Here is a 22,924-nt window from a genome sequence, read left to right as displayed (position 1 = left end):
ACTATTTCACAGTAAAAGAAAGCAAGACCCTTTTGGAGAAGCAGCTGGCTCCTGATCTAGGGAGAAAATATAAAGTGAGCCTAGAACATCTTACACCACAAGGCAAGGAAGTGCTCAAAGACTAGTGACATTGTGTCTTGATTTGAAGAGGCTTCCATTGGCTAAATCTGGGATAATCTGAACATCAAAAATGACTGAAAACAGGATTATAACACATCAAATTAAAAACAGAGTCTCTAGTGTAGCAGTTAAGGTCGAGCACTCTGCTCCGGAGGCCTGGGGTTCACAGGTTCGGATCCTGGGCGTGCACCGACACACCGCTTGTCAAGCCATGCTGTGGCGGCGTCCCATATAGAGTAGAGGAAGATGGGCACAGGTGTTAGCCCAGGGCCAGTCTTCCTCAACAAAAAGAAGACTGGCAACAGATGTTAGCTCAGGGCTAATCTTCCTCATACACAAATAATAATAATAATAATAGAGTCCTTAATGGTACTCAAAAGAAATAGAGAGAAAAAAAGAGGTAGGAGAGGAGAAACTCTTCTTGATAGGAGAATGACGGCTAATAACTGTAAAGCAGTGAAAGAATTCTTTTTAAACTAACCTTTCTGCCTTCCCCAGTGTAATGGCTGATTTAGGCAAGAATCATTAATGGATGATAAAGCCATTGGTTAAAGGTTGATGGGAACAGTACATTTGCATGGTCTCTAAGTACCCGTGGCACGTTGACTAAATTTAAAGAGGAAAATACGCCTTCACAATGGAGCTATCTGCAGTCTGCCCTTGACTAAGGGGTCATGCTTGGCACTGCCAACAATCAGACAGACTGATTTCCTGAGCTTCCTGACATCACGCAGGAAGCTCACATCGGCTCTGATCCAGCCTTGCCAGAAATGTCGATCTAAACCTAATCAAAAGACTAATTCAGAATGCAACACATTCTAAATGACAGCTAGTCTGTATTCTTCAAAAATAGCAATGTCATGAAAAACCAAACAACGTGGAGAGCATGTTCTAGGTTAAAGAAATAGACATAGCAACAAAATATAATGTATGAACCCTGATCATATCCTGAATCAAAATACAAAAACAGCTGTAAAAGTTATTTTGTGTACAGTTGGGGAAATTCTAATATGAGCAGTAAGTTAGATGATATTATGAAACTGTCTTACTTCTTAGATATGATAGTAGGAGAATGTCCTTATTCTTAGGAAATGCACGCTAAGTGTCATGAGGCCTTCAATTTATTTTTAAATGGCTTAGGAAAAAAAAATAGTGTATGGGGGCCGGCCCCGTGGCTTAGCGGTTAAGTGCACAGGCCAGTTTGGATTCCAGGCGCGCACCAACACATTGCTTGTCCGGCCATGCTGAGGCCACGTCCCACATACAGCAACTAGAAGGATGTGCAACTACGGCATACAACTATCTACTGGGGCTTTGGGGAGAAAAAGGGAAAAACAAAAAAGGAAGAGGATTGGCAATAGATGTTAGCTTAGGGCCGGTCTTCCTCATCAAAAAGAGGAGGATTAGCATGGATGTTAGCTCAGGGCTGATCTCCCTCACAAAAAAAATAATAAATAAATAAATAAATAAATTTATGTTGTTTAAAAAAAGTATACTATATATATAAATTATCCAAAGATAAAATATATATACTAAATATATTTACATACATAATATATTATATATACAATTTAGAGACAGATGGGTGTTCATTGTACTTGTCTTTCAAATTCCTATAGATTTTTAATTTTTCAAAATAAAATGTTGGAAGAAAAAAGAGCCATATTATTTGCTAAGAATGTTATAAAACTGAAAGATTACATAAGGCAAGAAAAAAAACTCACAAATACCATGATTTTTAAAAGATGGAGGCATCATTCTCTGTTGTGGAGATCAGGAAAGGCTTCATGAAAGGAACTGCATTTTCAAATGTAAAGGTTTTGAGTTAGGAAGGACCTTAGAAATCATCTAACTCAACTCCCTCGTTTTGTAGGTGAGGAAATTGACTCTGAGAGGCTAAGTGGCCTGTCCAAATTTAAATGTTTAGCACAAAGCTGTGAAATCTAAAGCACAGAATCCATAATGGTTTTCCATTAATCCATTTATTGAGCAAATCCTTTATGCCAAGCAGTCCTACTTCCCATTTGAGAAGGACCAAGAAGGACACACTAGGTAAGGAAATGTATATAGAACTCAATAATTACAAGTTACAAAATAAAATTCAAAGTCGATTGGGCAAAGGAAAAGGCAGAAGAATTGCTGGCTTTGAAGATGGAGGAAGGGGTTCATGAGCCAAGACATGGGGACAGCCTCTAGCAGCTGAGAACACCCTCAGCTGACAGCTGGCTAGCAAATGGAGAGGACTGTAGTCCACAACTGCAAGGAAGGGAGTTCTGCCAACAATCTAAATGTGCAAGGAAAAGGATTCTCCCCGAGAGGCTCCAGAAAGGAATGCAGCCCTGTTGACGCCATGATTTTAGCCCAGTGAGACCCACACTGGATGTCTGACCTACAGAACTTTAAGATAATAAGTTTGTGTTGTTTAAAAAAAAAAAAAATTTATTGGGCAAAAACAGGAACCAAGGATTTATTAGCTCATATGACCAGGAAGACCAGGGGTAGAGACTGGAGACAGGGCTCAGGCACCACTGGAACAGAACTCAAATTATGTTTAGTATTTCTCTTCAGATTTTGGCTCCACCTCTCTTTGTATGAGGGCCTCAGTGTTTCTATTTAGAGACAGATTTCCTTCATGTCGCAGAAGATGGATCTAGCCACAGAAAACTCCAGAACTATGTCTTCTCAGTTCAGCAACCTCAGCGGAAACAGAGGACTTCCTCTCAGTGTCCAAAAATACTACCCCATGGAAAATTAATGATTGTCTCAGATTGGATCAGGTACAAAAATCTCTGACCTGAGGGATAGAGCGCTGTCTTTGGCCAGATCTGGGTCACATACAGCCCACCGGTAAGCTACCGTAACTGACAGCCCCCCGCCGCTCCTGCCCACCCCACCCCCCAGCCACACGGAGTGAGAGAGGGACAGATTCCCAGAGATGAAGGGTGAAAAGGAATGCTGGGAGAACATTGGAGGTAATCCCTCCAATAAATGAACAACAAGAACAATTACAAAGGTGGAAATGCAGTGAACTGTCGAGGGAATGGTGACGGTCGGTGCTGGGGGCTCTAGGGACGAGTGAGGGAAAGTGCTTGGGGCCACACTGTGGAAGTGAGTGAGCTAGCGAAATGACAGGCTGGAGAAGGTGGTGCTGAATTAGGTAGAAAGTGGACAGCCGCTGGCTTTTTTTTAAAAAACACAATGGCATGATTTACTCTGGGATGTGGGAAGATTTATCAGTCATCAGCATTTAATAATGTTTCCCAAAGTGTAGTCCTTGGCCCACTAATATCAGAAATCACCTGAGTACATTGTTAAAAATGCAAAATCCTGGGTCCCACCCAAATTTACCAAATGAGAATCTCTGAAGGTGGGTCATGGGGAGCTGCATTTTAGATAAGCACTGTAGGTGTTATTTCTACATTCTAAAAACTGAGAACAAATAGGGTAGGATTTTAATAGGAAAAAAGTGTTTAACAGTAAACTTACACAATTCATTTCCCAAGTGTTTAGTGAATTGGAATCTCCCATTTGATCCTCATGTGTTTTATCTATCCCTAACTAGCTGTGTGACCGGGCAATAATTTAGCTGCTCTGAGCCAGTTACCCAGGCGGTAAAAAGTAAAATTTGGACTAGTTAATCTCCTTTTAAACATTATGATATCATGGTTTTTAAATCCTGCTTCTTGAAATATTTCTACACCAGCATGAGCAAAGGGTTAATTCAGCAGGCTTGGGTTGCTCAAACTCTGCACGACAGACTATGGGAAGAAAGGACTGGCCCTTGATGGCTCCTAGGAGATAACTGAGTCCTTGGACCATCCTGCTTGATAAGAGTCTTTTTGTATGCCTCAGGCCTTGGGCCATGCTGTGTGGAGTTGGCCTTTGGTGGGCTGGAGACTGAGTAGCTAATGAAGGTCAGTCATGTGGGCACCACATACCTATGTGACTGATCTCCAGTAAAAATCCTGGATATCAAGGCTCAAGAGAGCTTCCCTGGCTCGCTACTTTGCACCTGTTGTTGCACATCATTGCTGGGAAAGTTAAGGGCATCACCATACATCTCCACCGGGAGGCGACGCCTGGAAGCTTGTGCCTAGTTTCTCCTGGACTTTGGCCATATGCATTTTCCCAATGCTGATTTTAATCTGCATCCTTTCACTGTAATCAACCATAACCATGAACATAACAGCTTTTCTGAGTTCTGTTAGTCCTTCCAGCAAATCATCAGCCCTGAGGGTGGTCTTGGAGACCCTTGACACAATCAGCGTTTCAACATTATAATACTTTCAATGTGATTTTCAATTCAATTAAGCTTAAATGTTGTTTAAATAGGACATTTTGTATTAATTTTTCATTTTGCTGCCCTTTGACTCAATATCTATTAGAAATTTATCCTAAAGAAATTATAAGAAACAAGGAAAGCACTATATGAATTAAAATGTTTAAGTTAAACATTTTAATAAATTAAAATGTAAATTTTAGTAAATTAAAATGTTACAGTATAGTAAAAAACGGAAACCAACCTAAATTTTAAATATAGTTATGGCTTAATAAATAATAATATATCCACTTAGTGAAATAGTTATTAAAATATTTAATAAAAGAACACAACTGTTTCCGAATTGTGTATGCATGTAGACAAAAACTAAAAGAGAATATGGACAGATAAGAGATGATTTGTCGTAGTGCTCAGATATTTTTTAAATGTTTATTATTGTTGTAATAAAATTGTTTTTATAATAAGTAAATATTTTTAAGAGCCAAATTATAAGTTTAATTCACCAGTTTATGGTACCAATTCAATATTTTTAATATGAACTACTGAAAATCAAGGTCTCTGACATTTAGACCATCTGTTAAGTAAAATAGACATTCTAGGTTCTATGTGGAATCCAAGTCCCATGAACACAGGATTAGGAAATAAGAGAATGGAGCGATGTGCAGACATCATATGGTGCAAGAGGATGAGACCTTAGGGTCAAATCCACGTAGCTGAGCAGCAGTTTTACTTGCTACTACTGTGAGGTTGTGAGCAGTTTCCTTCATCTTGCAGAGCCTGAGTCTCCCCATTTTGGAAATGAGGATAATAATAACAACTACTTTATAGAATTATTGCCATAGCAAGTGAGTAAAGCACTTAATGCAGCGCTGGCATGAGGAAAAGCTAAGCAAATGTTCAGTCTCTTGTCTCTCTCTCAATTGCACTTTCAAAGATTGTAGATGTTAATCCATATAGTTTTTAAAGGGCTTTTCGCTCTGTGATCCCTTGTTTCAATACCATATTAATCGTGAAGTGATGTAGTCTCATGGCATAAATAAGGATGGCCCAGTAGATCTGAAAAGAAATCTTAATTTTTAGGTGATTGGTTTAAGGGTTGATAAATACATACATTACATTTTTTTTCACTTAGCTGAGTCATAAATTTAATTTTGAAAATCAAATAATCTCATTCAAACCTCTGTTACTAATTTTAAAATCCAAAATAGAGCAACATTAGCATAACAAATATTTATCAGAGGTATTAATGAACCAAAAGCAACAACAAAAGAAGAAAAATAATGGAATAAAATAACATGTGGAAACTCTTACCACAGCCACTGTCACTGCTTTCCAAAAGCTTCTGGGCATTGTATTTTACTAAGGAATTCAAAGATGGAAAATTTAAAAATCGTTTCTCTATTTTTAAGTGCACAACAGAAAATCATGTACAAATTGTCTTTCCTTGGTTAGTTCAAAAGCAAACTAAAGTGATAGTGCACAAATATTTTCATCCAGTTTGCAGTGTTTCTTTGTAAATCCAGCTTATCTGATATGTTACTTTAATTGTGTTTTCATGTGGGAAGCATTGTCTCCTACCAAAGCATGCTCTTTGTTTTGTCACACAGGAGATTCAGAGAAAAACAAGTAGGACAATTTTCCTTTTCTTACTAGTGGGAGTCAAGTCTGCACTGAAGAAATATTTGTCGTGCTCACCACATTTTTGTCACGTACTTGTCTCACAGGGCCATTGTGCAACTTTGAAGAGAGAAGAATGGCTGCTGTGTATGATGCTGGGGAAATACTCTCTGCCGCCCGTCTGCCCTCCTACAAGATAGCCAGGCCAACCTTGCTAAAACATAACTTTTCAATTCTGAATCGTGCTCAAAATTTCCTAAGGTCTCGGTTTTGTCTCTTGCCTGGCATCCAGGCTCTCCATCCTGTCGCCAATGATTCCTCCCACCAAAAGCACCCCAATAACAGGGCCAAACTAGTCCACCTCTGTACCTTTGCTCAACCTGCTACAACTACTTAGAATGACTTTTATCCAAATCCTATTCATCTCTCAAGACCCAGCTCAGGCTTGCTCTCATTCATGAGACCTTTCCTAGTCCTTGGGGCTCACACAGTAACTCTCTCTGAATGCCCAGAGCAGCTTTTGTCTGAATTTTTCTTTTGGCATTTAATAAAATACTCCCTTGTGCCCTTGCCATGTCTTTTTCACAATCCATCTTCTACTCCAGTTGTTGGAAAATAGCAACTGTATACCATGGAAGCAAAAATGATTATTATATCTGTGTAGATTGAATTATTGTTTGCAGTTATTCACTCCCTCCTTCTCCATGAATAAAATGTCTCTCCCCACCCCCGTTGACTTTGGGCTTGACATCTGACTTGCTTTGACCAATGGAATATTTGCTATGCATCACTTCAAAACAAAAGCTTTAGGAGGAATTACAAGATTCCAAAAGTCTCCTACCTCTTGTGCCCTCTGCCACAAGAAAAGCAAGTTGTGCGTAAGGCTTTCCTTTAGTTTAGGTCCCCAAATAAGGAGATATGGGGAGGAGACTCAGCCAGCAGTCTGGAGTAGAATCATAACATCCAACCAGTAGCTGACAATATGAACCTGAACAAGAAATAAATATTTTTGCTACTGTAAACCACTGAGAATTTGAGATTGTTTGTCGCATAGAGAAAGCTGACTGACATGATACCTGATATTTTGTAGACACTATGTCCTGTATCCATAATATCTCATTTAACTGATACAATAATCCTATGTGTTACATACTTCATTATCTCTATTTTACATATGAGAAGACAAGGATAAAAGGTAAAGTGATTAATCCAAAACACATATGCTGTAAGATTTTAGAATCAGACACATTTGGCTTTGAAGTTAGATTCTGCCACTTACTGAAGATAGTATCATAGGCGTGCTACAATCTCACTAAATCTCAGTCATATGTAAAATAGAGACAGTACTTGAGTTCTTCTCACTGTGTACATCTAAGTGCTGTTGGCAGGATAAAATTAAATCATTTGTGTGAATGACCAAACGATTTAATGAATGAGTGAGTCCTAATTTATATCACTACTAAATTAGGCTCTGAGATAAAGACTTGGTGTGGGTATTTAGGAAGCACGTGTGAAGAAGTGGGGAAAGCGACAGGGAGAATGAGAAAAGTGGATAAAATAATCAGGTTGCGATCTGGGAAAACAGGCTCAATCCCACCAAGACACCACATGGAATACGTCTCAGATGGCCAAGTAAGACCCCATTAGGCCCAACCCTTTCACATGTACAAGCACAAGCTCTGGACAAAAGAAAAAAACAAGCAAAAATGGGAATGTAAACAAAAAAAGTGAACAAGCAGATTCTGGAAGAATTGAAACCTGAAGAAGGATCAGAAAAGCACAAGTTTCCCATCATTACAAACGTTAGCCTGAGGGCAGGCTGAAGTTAGCACTGCACAGTATACCTAAAAATCTAATAGAAAACAGTCTTTCTGGTCTCAAAAACCAGAAGACAGAATTTAGAGCAACCACATATCCTGGAAAGTTGGGAGGGTGGAATCTGAGAAAGAAGCGAGCCAGAAAGGGAGAGCCTTGAATTCTGTTTATAAACTCGGCCCAAGTCTCTAAACCATACGTGAATGGGGCAGATTCCAATACCCCAGCCAAGCACAAAAGGAAAGCACAGAGATTTGAGCTGCTGCTGAAAAGAAAGTGTTTACTGTTTGAATCTGGTCAAGTTAATTTCCCACTTAAAAAAAATTAACGCTCATTGGAGAAGTATAATAGAATCTAGAACCTCCACTACATAACATTCTACAACGTCCGGGATGTAACCCAAAATTGCTCAACTTGTGAAGAACCGAGAAAATGTGACCCACTTTCAAGAGACAAGACCATGAACAAAGACCGAGCCCAAAATGATCTAGATATTGAAATTAGCAAACATGGGTTTTAAAGCAGATTTTATGATTCTGCTCATTGAAATAAGAGAAAATATGTTTGCATTAAGGAAAACATAAAGAATCTCAGCAGAAAAATAGAAACTATAAAAAAAGAACCAAAATGAAGTTCTTGAACTAAAAAAATGCAGTTTTGAAAGTAAAACCTCACTGAATGGGGGGCCGGCCCGGTGGCGTAGTGGTTAAGTTCGCACACTCCGCTTCGGTGGCCTGGGCTTCACAGGTTCGGATCCTGTGCGCAGACCTATGCACCACTCATCAGGCCATGCTGTGGTGGCATCCCATATACAAAATAGAAGAAGATGGGCACAGATGTTAGCTCAGGGCAGATCTTCCTCAGCAAAAAGAGGAAGATTAGCAAAGGATGTTAGCTCAGGGCTGATCTTCCTCACCAAAAAAAAACAAAAAACCTCACTGAATGGGCTTAACAACAAATTGGATATGAAAGAAGAAAGAATTAGTGAACTTGAAAATAGATCAATATAAATTATTCAATCTTAAGAACACATATTTTTTAAAGATTTTTTTTAATTATCTGAGTCTTGGAAACCTGTGAGATAATAACAGAACAGAGAGAAAGGGGGAGAAAATAATATTTGAAATGTAATGACCAAAAATTTTCAAATTTGGTGAAAGACATAAATTTACAGATTCAAGATGCAGAGAAGGAGAAATACAAAGAAAACTACACCTCAACACATCACAGTCAAACTCCTAAAAAGCAGCAATAAAGAGAAGATCTTGAAAGCAGCCAGAGAAAAATGATACATTGCATACAGAAGGACAGCTATTTGATTTCTTGTCAGAAACCATAGAGCTCAGAAGACAGTGAAACAATATCTTTAAAGCGGTGAAAGAAAAAAATAAACTGTCAATCAGAATTCTATATACACTGAAAATGTCTTTCAAGTATAGGGCAAGATAAAGACATTTTCATGCAATAGAAAACTACAAGAAATGCTAAAAAAAAAACTTCTTTAGGCTGAAAGACAAGTGAAACCAAATGTAAACTCAAATCTTTAGGAAGAAATAAAGAGCTTAAGAAATGGCTACCATGGGTAAATATAAAGCTATATTTGTCTTGTGGGGCTTATGATAAGTGTAGATGTAACGCATATGACATCTATAGCATAAAGGATGGATGAGGGGATAGTTAATTGATCTATAAAGTTGCATGGTTTCTACATTTTTATGTCAAGCAACCACCAAAAAAATATAATGTGAAGAGGTCTAGCTAAAAAGTCAATAGATAAATAAAATAGAATTTTTTTAAATATTCAAATAATCAAAAAGAAGGCAAAGGAGAACAAATGTATAATAGATGGAGAACACAAACAGAAAATAAATAATAAAATGGTAGCTCTAAGTCTAACCACATCAATAATTACATTAAATGTTAATGGACTAAATACTCCAATTAAAAGAGAGAGATTGTTTGGGGCCAGCCTGGTGGCATAGTGGTTAAGTTCGCATGCTCCACTTCAGCAGCTCGGGGTTCACAGGTTTGGATCCTGAGCGCAGACCTACACACCGTTCATCAAGCCGTGCTGTGGTGGCATCCCACATACAAAACAGAGGAAGATTGGCATGGATATTAGCTCAGGGACAATCTTCCTCACCAAAAAAAAAAAAAAAAAAAAAAAAAGGACATTGTTAGAATGAATAAAACAGAAAGGCCCAACAATATGCTGTCTACAAGAGATGCACTTTAAATATAAAGGCACAGGTTGAAAGGAAATGGAAAGAAGAGATATACCATGAAAATAATAAGCATGAGAAGGCTAGAGTGGCTATATTAATATTAGACAAAATAGACTTCTAAAATCATCCCACCAGAGAATGAGAAAGGTAGGGTTGCCCCTGCCTTCAATGGAACAAAGCATCTATGGTGCAGAAAAAGCCCTCAAGCAGAAAAACAGTGACAGACATAAGTGCCAAAAACTGTCTGCTGCTATAGGTGAATTTTGTTGAGCCAAGGGGATATGGGGAAGCTATCAATGGCATTTGCTACAGAGTGAATGAATAAATGAATTAATAAAGAGTAGTCTCAGCAAAATAGACAAACAGAAAACTCTTCTGCTACAAACACCTAGAAACACTAGATACATGTAACAAACATCTTTTTTAAATGCATAGCCGAACTCCCAAAAAATTTTCCAGAAACTGAAAATCTGAGTGGCAATCAAGTGACCTGATGCTACAGCTACAGGGGAAGGGAGTGAAATTTTCAGGTAGGCAAGAATAGATTTTACAACTCATCAGATTCTTGGCTCATTGATTGACAAAAGTGTTCAAGTCTCATAGCTGTCCATCTGCAATATGGCCCCTTTCTACTAAGAGAGACATTCTTGGCCTCTCATTCATTCTCCAACACCTTGTCCAACTGGAAAGAGATTCTGTGTCTGTCATGTTTCTTTCTTTTGTAAGCAACAGAAAACTGGTTTGGGGATGGGGAAGGAGAGAGTGTGGAGAAGGAGGGAATTCTTGGATATGTAAATGAGACCTAACCCCTTTTGGGATTCAACAGTCAAATAATGTCAATATGACCTATTTTCATTCCATCTTGCAACTCTTCTTTCTTCTATGTTGGCTTTCCTCACAGAGATTTATTCCACATGGTAGCAAGATGGCAATCAGCATCACCAGGCTTACACCTCTACTACCCCTTGTCCAGCAAATAAGAAATCTTCTCTTTTACTGTAGATAAAAAAGTCCTGGGCCTGACTCTGCTCAGTCCAAATGAGGTGGCATGCCCATTCCTAAATCAATCACCTAGGGAATGCAATATTCTAATTTGCCAGTTAAATCATATTCTCACTCCTGGAACACTCCTGGAACACTCCTGCTGGAACACAGCAGACAATTTAGTACCCTACATCACATCCCCTTGTCCCACTTCTCATTTCAGCTGCATCTGTGATAGAAAATTCTGTGCATGCTGAACCCATCCCACCTCAAGCACTTGCCCTGTTTCTCTACTTTTCTGCCTAAAGCCTTTCCAAAGCTAGGGGGGTTTGCTCAACCCACATAGAGGCACAGGTCAGAAGTACAGGGGAATAAATGTCCTTGGTGACAACATTTAACCAAGTAGAGACGAGGATAGCAGATAATTCTCCAGCTTCCCAGCCTTCAGACGAGTGATACCTAGGAACATTTTAATGGATCCTCCAAGGATCTGCAAAAGGATTGAGCCCCAGTTGCCCACAGCAGTAACAAGCTCGATAACTCACTCTTTAATGACTTTTCCTCTTTCCATATGTCACTCTTTCTACCCGCCTCTCTCCTGCTGCTTGATATCACCTCCCAAATAAACCACCTGGACCCAAGTTCTAATCTTAGGCTCTGCTTCAGGGGACTCCAAACTAATAAACTACATGGACTGGAAGTGAGATAGAAGATGGTTTCTCTGAGAAAAACTAGGACTCGGTTACCAGAATGGTGAGTGTGTCTGAGGAGCACAAAACAACAAATGTCTGTTACATACCTCCAGTCCCCCAAGCTTCTCCTATTTACTTAGGGACAGGTCCAGCCTTCCGATCTACTCTGGAGAGATTTCCAAGAGTCTTTACACTCTCTGGCTAGAGCACCAAAAGGCAACAAAACTTGGATACTGATTCAGATCGTCTGTTTTTCTTTTCTTCCTATTTTTTCAAAAGTAATACAAATTCAAATTCATCAACTCTTTATTCTCCTGAGCATCATTTCCACAAAAAAATATCAATCTCTTTTCAGATTCTGCCTCTCTTTGGCCACTTGTATACCATGTGCTGGCTCCCAAAGTTTCTGTCTTTCTCTTCTCTGGCAGAATCAGCTTTGAGAACAAAGGCTCTGCTCTATTTACCTTGATTTTATCACCTTTTGATTAACATCCCCAATCAAAAGGCCCAAAAGAGTGTAACACTATCTTTCCTTCCCTCCCCAACCTTAGACTGGATGCTATGTAGGATCCAGAGAATGACCATAAGCACAAACAGTACAGGAATTTGTAATATTTTCTTAACTAGTAGCCAACTTTAATCCATTCGAGAATCTTTCCCACTGCCCCCCCACCCCCAAATGTTCTACACTCCTTTTGTTTAGGTAAAATCCCTCTATAAGGAAACGTTCCCACTTGGAAAGTGCTCATCTCCCTCGTTAACCAGAAAAATGTAAACAATCTCTTACCACACATTTTCTTGCATCTTACTCACATTTTCTGGATCATAGCCTAATCTATCAACTATATGTGAGAATGTAAGACTGCCTAAAATGAAGGTGTGTGCTGGCAGCTACTAGATCAATTCAAGGTCCCTAAGAGGTTCTCAGTGAGAATATTCCATCTGCTAACTTAACCAGACAAATTGCACCAAACTGCACTTCACTTCAAGTTAATACCAGCATGGTTACATTTACGTCTCAAAAGTTGCCTTGTGCCCAGGTCTTGGGGTATATTGTCACAAGCACAGATGACACTTCCCTCCCCCATCACTGCCAGGTAAGTCCCACTGAAGTCATTCCTTGGGGTGAACTTCTACCAGCACAGAGCACACAAACCCTAGACAAGGTTTTCCAAAAAGAACTGTTACTTAATACAAAAGAAACATTTTCTGATTCCTTGTCCCAGCATGCTGTGACAAAGGTAAAATCATTGCTCTAGTAGAAATATACAATAAATATGTGTCAAATATTTTGTTTAACTTATTAATGAGAGAGAACAGTTAAGATGTTACAACCAGTTCAAAGGAGAAGCCAAAGAGAAGACACATATATAAGCAACCAGGAATGTGGAAATGAATTTACTAATAGATGTAAAGCTGGCCTCTACCAGATAAAACTCACTTGAATTACTGTTTTCTACAATTGCAGAGTTGTAAAATAGCTCAGTTAAAGAAAATGAAAGGTGAAAAACCCTGTACAAAAAGACAACTTGGAAAGGTACCCTAGAAAACACCTAGTATTCATTGAAAATAAACCCAGTAATCTTTTTTTGCCCATGTCAAAGATTTTCTTTAACAATTTCCCTTGCCACCCTTGTGATCATAATAATGTCAAAAATTATTTCTGTATGCATAGAAAAGGGCTAGTCTCACTAGGTTTGCCCTAATTATTTACACAGATGCAGCACATGTTATTTAACCATACAAGCCTTCTTGAGCTGCTCTGCAAATCTACGGTCATATTGTATTCAACAAGTACTAGGACCACCAAACTCACTTCTGCATGGAAGTTTTCATAAGGAATCTTGGATTGGACGTCTAAAACCCTCTCTTTTGCTATCCTGAGGATATGAAATGAAGCCCAGGAAAATCTCTTCACCATGTTACACTGCACTATCTGTAAACTTGGGTGGATTTCTCTTTTCTTGAGGTCCCTAAAATTCTCTTAGTTTCCTGACCTAAGTAACCCTCCTTAAGATTTGTGAGGCTGAGGTCCTATAAAATAGGCACCAAGCCACGTTTCATTGGAGGGTTTTGTAGGCATTTCTTTCATAATTAAGTCAATTTTTTTTCCTTAAAGTAACTTATCATACTTGATTAAATCAGCATCATTATCTAAAATGATACTCCGGATGTCAGCATCCTGGCAGAGTGAGCTCTTCCCCTAGACTCTCTCCACAACATACAACAAAAAGGACACTCATAAACCAACAGAGGACATTCAGACAACACCATAGATGTCTGAGAGATCCATGCAGCCATACGTCTGAAGGTGGAGGTGCTGGACCCCCAGGGGGTAGTGGAAGGAGGTGAGGGGATCTCCTCTCCCTCCCTGAATGACAGCAGTGTAGGGCATGGGACCACGTGCAGCTCTGAGAGGAGAGGGTGGAGAGGGCAGCCCTCCATGGGAATGCCTTTGGTCTTGGAATTGCCTCCCAGCTCATGGGAATACTCCACACCAAGGAGGCTAAGCAATCACAGGGGCATCTTCACCAAGCCAAGAAGCCCAGGAGGGCAGACAGTGAGTGCAGAGCAGGAACACTCCCAAGATTGTGCATGCAAAAGAAAGCATGCACCTCTCCCCACCTGGTGCACCAGCTTTGCCAGTCAGCCAGAGCAAGGGACCCCAGGCAGAGAACCTGTAAGCCTACTTGTGTAAAGCAGTGGTGGCCAGTGGGCAAATGCAGATGGGCCCCGTCAGCACAGCTTCCAAAGGACAAGGACAGCTGCCAGAGGTCATGAGTTCAAAATACACAGCTCCTGCCCCCCAGTGGTGGCAGGTGGGATCAGCAACCAGATACTACCACTATGTGACAGCACAAATCCACGTCATCAAATAGTACGCAGAGGTATATTAACAATCCAGACCAGAAGAAAAATGACAAGTACCCAGAAATCAATCCTGAAGTCACAGAAATTTACAACCTAAGTGACAGAGAATTCAAAATAGCTATCATAAAAAAAACTCAATGAGTTAAAAGAAAACTCAGAAAGACAGTTCAATGAAATCAGGAATAAAATTAATGAACAGAGGGAATTCTTCACAAAAGAGACTGAAACTATTAAAAAAAATCAGAAATGTTGGAGATGAAAAACACAATGAATGAGATAAACAAAAATCTGGAGTCCTTAAATAACAGAGCTGATATTATGGAGGACAGAATTAGCAATTTAGAGGACAGAAATATAGAAATGCTTCAGATGGAGAAGGAGAGAGAACTAAAACTAAAAAGAAATGAAGAAATTCTCCAAGAAATATCCAACTCAATTAAGAAATGCAACGTAAGGGTTACAGATATTCCAGAGGGAGAAATAAGGAGAAAGGAGCAGAGAGCTTGTTCAAAGAAATAATAGCTAAGAACTTCCCAAACCTGGGGAAGGGCCTGGAATTGCACGTAAAGGAAGCTAATAGAACTCCGAATTACATCAATGCAAAAAGACTTTCTCCAAGAAATGGGAACCCTCATACACAGCTATTGGGAATGCAAACTGGTGCAACCTCTATGGAAAACAGTATGGAGATTCCTCAAAAAATTAAAAATAGAAATACCCTGTGATCCAGCTATCCCACTACTGGGAATCTATCCAACGAACCCAAAATCAACAATCCAAAGAGGCTTATGCACCCCTATGTTCATTGCAGCATTATTCACTATAGCCAAGAAGTGGAAGCAATCCAAGTGTCCCTTGACTGATGACTGGATCAAGAAGATGTGGTATATATATACAATGGAATACTACTCAGCCATAAAAAAAGACAAAATCGTCCTATTTGCAACAACATGGATGGACCTGGAGGGTATTATGTTAAGTGAAATAAGCCAGAAAGAGAAAGACAAACATCATATGATCTCACTCATATGTGGAATATAAACCAACACATGGACAGAGAGAACTGTATTGTGGTTACCAGGGGCAATGGGGGTAGGGGGTGGGCACAAGGGGTGAAGGGAGACATGTATATGGTGAGGGACAAACAAAAATATACAACCCAAAATTTCACAATGTTATAAACTATTAAAACATCAATTAAAAAAAAAAGCTCCCCAAAAATAAAAGTCCAGGACCAGATGACTTCTCTGGAGAATTCTACCAAACATTCAAAGATTTAATACCTATCCTTCTCAAACTATTCCAAAAAGTTGGAGCAGACAGAATACTTCCTAACACATTCTATGAGGCCAACATCACTCTGATCCCAAAGCCAGACAAGGACAACACAAAGAAGGAAAATTACAGGCCAATCATGCTGATGAATACAGATGCAAAAATCCTCAACAAAATATTGGCAAACTGAATACAGCAATACATCAAAAGGATCATACACCGTGATCAAGTGGGATTTGCACCAGGGACTCAGGGATGGTTCAACATCTGCAAATCAATCAATGTGATACACCACACCAACAAAATGAGGAATAAAAATCATGATTGTTTCAATAGATGCAGAGAAAGCATTTGACAATATCCAACATCCATTTATGATAAAAACTCACAATAAAATGGGGATAGAAGGAAAGTACCTCAACATAATAAGGTCATATATGACAAATCCACAGGCAACATTATACACAATGGGGAAAAACTGAAAGCCATCCCTCTGAGAACAGGAACAAGACAAGGGTGCCCACTCTCACCACTCCTATTCAACGTAGTACTGGAGGTTTTGGCCAGAGCAATTAGGCAAGAAAAATAAATAAAAGGAATCTAAATAGACAATGAAGAAGTGAAACTCTCACTGTTCGCAGAAGACATGAATTTATATATAGAAAACCCTAAAGAATACATCAGAAAACTATTAGAAATAATCAACAACTACAGCAAAGTTGCAGGGTACAAAATCAACTTACAAAAATCAATTGCATTTCTATACACTAATAACAAACTAACAGAAAGAGAACTCAAGAATACAATCCCATTTACAATTGCAACACAAAGAATAAAATACTTAGGAATAAATTTAACCAGGGAGATGAAAGACCTATACAATGAAAAGTATAAGACATCATTGAAAGAAATCGATGATGACCTAAAGAAATGGAAAGATATTCCAAGCACATGGACTGGACTAATTAACTAATAAACATAGTTAAAATGTCCATACTACCTAAAGCACTCTACAGCTTCAATCCAATTCCAATCAGAATCCCAATGACATTCTTCACAGAAATAGAACAAAGAATCCTAAAATTCATATGGGACAAGAAAAGACCCCGAATAGCTAAAGAAATTCTAAGAAAAAACAACAAAGCTGGAGGCATCACACTCCCTGACTTCAAAATATACTACAAAACTATAGTAATCATAACAGCATGGTACTGATACAAAAACAGACACACGAATCAATGGAACAGAATTGAAAGCCCAGAAATAAAACCACACTTCTACACACAGCTAACCTTCAACAAAAGAGCCAAGAACATATAATGGAGAAAGGAAAGTCTCTTCAATAAACGGTGTTGGGAAAACTGGACAGCCACATGCAAAAGGATGAAAATAGACCATTATCTTTTGCCATGCACAAAAATTAACTCAAAGTGGATTTGAGACTTGAATTTAAGACTCGAAACCATAAAACTCTTAGAAAAAAATATATGTAGTACAGTCTTTGACATCAGTCTTAGCAGCATCTTTTGGAATACCATGTCTCCTCAGGCAAGGAAAACAAAAGAAAAAATAAACAAATGGAACTATATCAGACTAAAAAGCTTCTGCAAGGCAAAGGAAACCATGAACAAAATGAAAAGACAACCCACCAACTGGGAGAAAATATTTGCAAATCATATATCCGACAAGGGGTTAATTTCCAAAATATATAAGGAACTCATACAACTCAACAACGAAACAAACAACTCGATCAAAAAATGGGCAGAGGATATGAACAGACATTTTTCCAAAGAAGATATACAGATGGCCAACAGGCACATGAAAAGATGTTCAACATCACTAATTATTACGAAAATACAAATCAAAACTACAATGAGACACCACCTTACACCTGTCAGAATGGCTATAATTACCAAGACAAAAAACAACAAAGGTTGGAGAGGATGTGGAGAAAAAGCAACCCTCATGCACTGCTGGTGGGAATGCAAACTGGTGCAGCCACTATGAAAAACAGTATGGAGATTTCTCAAAAAATTAAAAATAGAAATACCACACAATCCAGCTATCCAACTACTGGGTATTTATACAAGGAACTTGAAATCAACAATTCAAAGAGACTTATGCACCCCTACGTTCACTGCAGCGTTATTCACAATAGCCAAGACATGGAAGCCACCCAAGTGCCCATCAACTGATGAATGGATAAAGAAGATGTGGTATATATATACAACGGGATACTACTCAGCCAAAAAAAGACAAAATCATCCCATTTGCAACAACGTGGATTGACCTTGAGGGTATTATGCTAAGCGAAATAAGCCAGACAGAGAAAGACAAACACCACGTGATTTCACTCATATGTGGAAGATAAACACACACATGGACAAAGAGAACAGATCAGCGGTTACCAAAGGGGAAGGGGGTTGGGGGGTGGGAATAAGCGGTAAAGAGGCACATTTATATGGTGACTGACAAATAAAAATATACAACTGAAATTTCATAATGTTATAAACTTAAGTCCTCAATAAAATAAAATAAATAAATAAATAAAAATGACACTTCAGGTGGGGTTTTGGTTGCATTATCAATTTGTCTAATTATATTCTGGTAAAGAAGAAGACAGATTCCTATTGAACATACACAGATAATATTTTGCTGTGAAAAGTAAGGAGACAGTAATGTTTTTATTGCATTTTTAACCTTTTTTTTGGATATAATTCATATACTACAAAATTTCCCTTTTTAAAGTATATGATTCAGCATCTTTGGGCGTTCGCAAAGTTATGCAACCATCACCGCTACCTAATTCCAGAATACTTTCATCACTCCAAAAAGAAACCCCATACCTATTAGCGGTCAGTCTCTATTTCCCCATCCCCAGCCCCTGGCAACTACTTCTCTTCCAGGGATTTGCATTTTATATTCTGGACATTTTATATAAATTGAATCATATAGTATGTGGCCTGTTGAGTCTGACATTTTCCACTTACCATAATATTTTCAAAGTTCATCCATGTTGTAGTATGAATCCGATTTCAGTTTTGTGCGTGTGGCTGAATAATATGCCATTGCATGGATATACCACATTTTGTTTATCCATTCATCAGCTAATGGACATTTGGGTAGTTTCCACTTTTTAACTTAAGAATAACACTGCTATGAACATTCATGCCAAAGTTTTTGTGTGTATAGATGTTTTCATCTCTCTTCAGTATAGACCTAGGGGTAGAATTTCTGGGTTATATGATAACTCTGTGTTTAGCTTTTTGAGGAACTTTCAAACTATTTTCCAATGATGCACCATTTTACATTCCAAAAGCAATGTATGATGATTCCAATTCCTTCATATTCTCACCAACACTTGTCAGTGCATGTCTTTTTTACTATATCCAGTGAGTGTGAAGTAGTATTTCATTGTGAGTTTGATTTGCATTTCCCTGATGAATAATGATGTTGAGCATCTTTTCATGTGCTTATTGGCCATTTGTACACCACCTTTGGAGAAACGTCTATTCAGATCCTCTGCCTATTGGTAGCTGGGTTGTCTTTTTACTGTTGAATTGTAAGAATTTTTTATATATTTTGGGTGTTATACCTTTATCAGATGTATGACTTGCAAATATTTTCTCCCATTCTGTGGGCTGTCTTTTCACTTTCTTGAGTCCTTAGAAGCACAACCATTTTTAATTTTGATGAAGTCTATTTTTTCTTTTGTTGCTTGTGCTTTTGGTCTCATGTCTAAGAAACCATTGCCTAATCCAAAGTCATAAAGATTTATACCTATGTTTTCTTCTCAAGAGTTTTATAGTTTTAGTTCTCAATAAGAGTTTTCTATTCAAGGAGGGTGTCCATGGGAATCAGATATCATTTTAAAATATTTCACTTCACTTACAAAAGCAGAATTTAATAAATTGTGGGTTAAAGATAGCTTAAGAAGAAAGATAAAGGGCTTCCTCCTATGTCGAGTAAGTAGAACATTAAAACAATGATATTCCATTGTTTCATTTAACAGTGAAATTTCCCATCAATTCATTCAATCTATGTAATTCTTATTCTGCTGAACCTTGAGGGTAAAAACATATTATGGACAGCAAAGGCACTGACAAATTACCAGGGACTTACATAAACATACAATTTCTGAAATTTTTTTTATTAACATTACTTCACCTATACAGACCTAACCTAGAGAAGGCTACAGGCTTCTTCTGATTGAAAGCTTTTCCCATGCAACTGACACAAACCTTATTTCTAACATCTCTTTTTTTATAACATAGGTGAAAGGACAAATCTTTGTGATTTTCCAGGGCTCTCTGGGAAATCTCAAAGATAGTTTTAAGTGTAAATGATACCTTGATAATTTTATTTTTCTAAATTTAGGGTGCATTCTCGGAAAGGAAAAATTAAGAGTTGTCAGAAGAGATTTAGGCACTTGATTAAGATTGGATCCAGTGGGGGAGAGAGCATGGGGAACCTGAGAAGCAATACTTGGTTACCTGTTCAATCAACGTGATAATGAAACATTTAAAAATAAATATAGAAAAACATGATCATAAAGAACCTTAGCTCTTTCATAAATGAGGGACCTTTGTTTTTTTCACCTAAATAATCAAGCACATATAGAGTCAATACAAAATACAGAAAATTATTCTGATAGAACACAGAATCTCTCCTACCTACACAGATTACACAGAAGATAAAGAAAAACCTTTCACATTGCCATTTGGCAAAGGCATCAGGCAGTAAACCGAGGAAGGAAGCCCATCAAAACTGAGTGACCTATGCCAAAATTTTAACCCATTTCATAGCTTCTTTTCAGACTCAGGTGTTACAAACAGGTGTTATAAGGCAAATAAAATTCCCTTTGAAGATTTCATGTCCTAGAACAAACTGACACTGTAGAATGGCCTTTTTCACTCTTGTCTTCCTGGGATGTGTAATGAAGCTTTCCAGAAGCTACGTGAAGTGTGATGTCCATCACAGACTGAATGCAGAAGGAGATATGCAAATCAAGCTGTGTCCTGTTAACCAGATATCAAAGAGATTACAAACATTTAAAACAAAGCAACTCTTGTCACTAATTTTTTTAAAAATATAGTTAGTTTTCATTAAATATATTATTTAGGTTAACATGCAATCAGTTCATCACTGTTATTTTCAAAAGAATCAAATACTTTAAAGATTTCTTGGTTTTAATTTCTAATATGGTAAATGCTAATAAATATAAACTACTTAGAAGCTCACTCATTGTCCTTAAAAGTTTTAAGAATGTAAAAGGATCCTGAGACAAAGGGGGTTGAGAATCCCTGTGTTAAGATAAAACTATTCTATTTTTCCTTGAAAAACAAAGCACATAAACATTTATATTTCTCTGTCACCAATGTTGATAGTATAGTTTCAACCACTCATATTAATTATAACTTTTAACCAAAGCAGTTAATTTCTATTTCATATAGAAAATTGGAGGAAGGTAGATAATTGAAAACTGTATAACATAAAAGAGTATTTTAGCAGACTGACAGAGCTCATAAACATATGTAACACAACATTCTACAAGTATGCATATCCCTTTAACATCTTAGAGTAGCAAACACGAACATATTCATTAATGTGACCCAAAAATATAGCCTCTCTATAGCACATTAAAAAATAAGCAAAAGCATATAAACTTAATATAATGTTTAGTAACCAAAATTTCAGAAGTGTATCTTAGAAATTGTTTAGGCGCCCAGTGGTTACACACAAATTAGGTTGAGCGAATATTAACTCAAGGTTTTAAGCTACCCAAAAATCTTGGAAATTATGTTTAACCTGGCACACTACAAAAACTTAATTATTATATATATAAAAAATTTTTCAAAATAATGATTCAATTGTGTTGCACACAAATTTTTTTAATAATCTTTTTTTTTTTCTAGTGGGGAAGATCAGCCCTGAGCTAACATCCATGCCAATCCTCCTCTTTTTTGCTGAGGAAGACCGGCTCTGAGCTAACATCTATTGCCAATCCTCCTCCTTTTTTCCCCAAAGCCCCAGTGGATAGTCGTATGTCATAGTTGCACATCCTTCTAGTTGCTGTATGTGGGACGCGGCCTCAGCATGGCCGGAGAAGTGGTGCGTCAGTGCAAGCCTGGGATCCGAACCCGGGCCGCCAGCAGCGGAGTGCGCGCACTTAACCGCTAAGCCACGGGGCCGGCCCTTTTTTATAATCTTAAACATTATGGAGAAGTAATGTTAGCTTATTTGATTAGAAAACCTATATAAGTTTAGGAAAAACAAACCCAGGGAAAATAAAATATATACTTGATTACATTATAAACACTGATAAATCAAGAATAGTTGCCCTTTTTTAAGTGAGATTACATTAATTTCATTTGACAAAGAGTTTTCTTAATTATGTGAACTGGGGTTCTTAAAATATTCCTAAATTAGCAGTTTCTCTAAGAAGAATTTTTTTAAGTTTAGCACATTTAAAACGTTAGAAGTTAGCAACCTTATTTTATGGGAATTTTAGGAACATTTACTTTATATAAGCACTTATCTAACTCTGTAAGTCAATCAGAACTGAGCTTCTTTAAGAGATTGTATAATCTAATTTATTAATACTCTCCAGAGATTAAAAAACGTTTCATACTCACAAAATGAGAGGAAAGGGCCTTTCTGAACTACAGACACACAAGCACAGACGTATAGAAAACTTACAGCTTCAGTTCTACAACTTCAGCCACAGGCTGAGGGTGAACACAGATACACAACAACTCACCAGTACAGACACCAAAGAGTTGTTCTCCTTCCCAGTGAGCACAAAATTCTTAATTGATTTGACCTCAAAATAGACACACAAAAAAAGACTAACTAACAAAATTTCCTGTCATCTTTCCCCCAATAGAAAATAAATAGCTATCATTCATTTACAGAGATCACCAAATACACCATACCATAAGGCCGAATTCTCAATCATTGCTGCCACCAATAGGGAATATTTATTTGTCATGCAAGAGACCCAAACAAAATAAAGCTCAAAATCAACAGAGAGGGAAAAAACAAAG

This window comes from Diceros bicornis, chromosome 23, assembly GCF_020826845.1.
Source record: "Diceros bicornis minor isolate mBicDic1 chromosome 23, mDicBic1.mat.cur, whole genome shotgun sequence".
NCBI classification, from domain to species: Eukaryota; Metazoa; Chordata; class Mammalia; order Perissodactyla; family Rhinocerotidae; genus Diceros; species Diceros bicornis.
The sequence above is the reverse complement of the archived record's forward strand: the minus strand, read 5'-3'. Positions refer to the sequence as shown.